This window comes from Cryptomeria japonica, chromosome 11 (assembly GCF_030272615.1).
Source record: "Cryptomeria japonica chromosome 11, Sugi_1.0, whole genome shotgun sequence".
Taxonomy (NCBI): domain Eukaryota; kingdom Viridiplantae; phylum Streptophyta; class Pinopsida; order Cupressales; family Cupressaceae; genus Cryptomeria; species Cryptomeria japonica.
Genome location: NC_081415.1, coordinates 530,811,810 through 530,814,746, shown reverse-complemented (window position 1 = coordinate 530,814,746; position 2,937 = coordinate 530,811,810). Strand labels below are relative to the sequence as shown.

The following is a 2,937-nucleotide window of genomic DNA, read 5'->3' as shown; positions in this document are numbered from 1 at the left end:
TTGAAAGAATATGGCCATTATCACAAACAATTGAAAGAAATCAAAAACAATTTTAGTGTCATTTTGTATTCTTGTCATTTTAAGACTAGATATTTTTGCAGCTTCCCTGTTCAAATGTTATTAAAGTTTAAGCTGTAATAATTTTTCTATTCCAAGTCATTTTGTCATTTTGTATCAAATAATATTGTTTTTTTAAAACTTGATATCTTAGTAAAAAAATAAAAATCAAGTACCAATTTTAAAAGATTCAAGTGCACCAAACATTTCCAAATGTTTTAAGTTTATGCTGTAATAGTTTCTGCTAAAATGATCTTATTATTGTAAGATTTGATAAGCTTATTTATTTAAAAATAAAAATTCCATAAAACTTCTCTACTTGTGTAGACTTGTCAGATGGTTGACATAGAGGAGATTCTATTTTATCTTCATTAGAATGACATGCTAGTTTCACTCCCTAAGTTTTGATTGCATAAATACACCTAACTCAAGAAAGTCTTCTTTTACTCGTGTAAAAGAAGAAAGATGGGAAGAATTGTGTTCCAAACAAAATTGAATGAGCAACTAACCACTCAACTCAATCCTTAACCTCAATCAACAAAATTGAGTGAGCAACTAATCCCTGTGCCAAATTAAGTGGACAACTCATCACTCAACTTAATCCTTCACCTCAATCAACAAAATTTCATCCTAAAACCTGTGCTCCTACATTTTTCATCCTAAAACCTGTGCTCCTAAATTTACGAGTAAAACAATCATGAGTATAATAAAAAAAATCATTTAGAACTCGAAATTTATTCAAAACTGTTCCTAAAAAAATTCATAATTACTTTTAGCCAAATCATCTTCAGCCCAATGAGTACATTTCACAATTCATTTGCAGCCTAACAATATATTTCAATATACTAATTAGCATCCAACTCATCAAATGTTGTAGTGGGACATAAAATATATAACACAGATTAGGGGAGGAAAAGTAATAATAAGCCTGCCAACTACACATAGCGCCAGTTCTCTCTCAGAAAATTATTAAACCTCAACTTGGCATAGCGTAATTATTTTTGCAGAAGATACAACCCCCAGTCATCAAAAGTTAAAGCTACAGTAGAAAATGATCATTAAAGGATACCTTAACCTCCATGCAGAAATCTGAATGACTTAATTTGCGTAAACAAAACACTACGAATGATCCTGTAACTGAAGCACTCACAGTAAATCAATGGCAGAGAAAATGTTAAACAGCCTCCGATGCCCTTTCGATCTCCACGGTCATTTCTAAATGACATTATCGAACTGATCTAGAGACCATTAATGAAAGTAGAAGCACTCAGACAATATCGATTTCACACTAGACAAAATATAAACCACAACCCTAGATTATCGAACTTCTATGAATTGACAAAATACCAAAGATCTAAAACAGATTAGAAGCTAAATCGTAAACAGAGACCTTACAGATTTCGGCCCCAAACATGGCTCCGTACAACATTACCAGACAAACAAGATCCAAGAACAAATTCTCCGAATCATTATTTAATAAAAAATAAAAGTGGTAGCTCTTAAACATAGGCAGAGGAGTAAATGTCCTGTTGCGTTACTTGACTCGCTTCACTAAAAGAGGGTTTCTTCTCAGCGAATCAGAAAAACAAAAGGAGATTAATTTCCGGACACATTAACACCATGAATGCAATTACATTTTGCAAACTGGCTGCCTGAAATTGTGCCCACAATGAAATGAAAAATGGCAGCAAATAAAACGTATCGTGACGACCTGATCATGTGGTGCATACAGTGCAGATGCTGAAGGTTACAACCCTCCACCACATGATAAATAGAAGTCGAAAGCGTTAGATTTTCGAAACCCTAATTTCTGTCGCGCCTCTAAATCCTGATTACCAACGGGCTTCCAAACCCTAATGAAACGTAAACTGCGAACTATCGAAATTTGACGGCCGTATAGCTGTATTTAAGAATTTTAAAACCTTAGTAAAGATCAAATATGTAATTTACATTAGTGTTTATTTTGAGATATTCTAGTGTACAAGTTAATTAATTCAATTTTGTTGAATCTTTTTATCTAATTTATTCTATTGGTCATTTCAGGTTTAATCTAATTTCACTTTTCACGAATCCATCAAGTTTGAAAACATAATATTATTCATCAATTTGTATGCAAAAACTTTCAAACTAATACTTAGATTGCATATAAGGGCAAACTTCTCAAACATTTGAGAATAATTAAATAGCATTCATTCCTAGAACATTTGGAGTGTTTCATATCAGAGCATCCCTACATTAGTAAAGCATTAACCACATCCATCATTTTGGCACTTGAATTTTTTTCATACAAATTGTGACAACAACAACAACACAAGATGTGACTTAGGCATGAAAGTATATAACTTCAATCCTTACATTATAGACCCTTGAAAAGTGTTCTTTAATTCTCCCTTGACTTCATTTCAACTATTACAACAAAGACAAAAATTGAGACAAGCAACAATCAAAGACAAGAGCATAGTATAATGATGAGATCATGACAAGCAAGGTCAAAATCACACTAACAATCATGTTAAGGTTTTGAGCAAGGGTCAAAGACATATTCTTCAAGGGCAGTACTCCAAATCTAAATTCTTCATTAGGGAGATCATCAAAAAGTGCAAGAATATTTTGGTTTCATTGTCACGATCCCCTAAGAAGTAAGTTATTCCTCACCTTGTATTTTCATGTAGCATTTATATGTTCTATTGGTGACTTAGTAACTTTATATTGATCTAGGCTCTAATTGACTTGATTTAATTACTCTTCATCCTTAGATTTAATATGGATTTAAAAGAGGGTGCATTGTATTTCTTTATTTTGATGAACTAGGACCACTAAACTATTGGAGTAGCCAAGATCTTCTTGCAAACTCAAAACTCTCCACAAATAAGCAATGTG

General features: G+C 32.5%; 1 non-coding gene across 1 annotated transcript; it reads right to left on the bottom strand.

Moving 5' to 3' along the window:
- Positions 1-1,577: 1,577 nt before the first annotated feature.
- Positions 1,578-1,711, bottom strand: LOC131066483 (small nucleolar RNA snoR77). Its single transcript, XR_009111671.1, has one exon. It is a non-coding gene; the product is annotated as a small nucleolar RNA snoR77 (small nucleolar RNA).
- Positions 1,712-2,937: the final 1,226 nt, after the last annotated feature.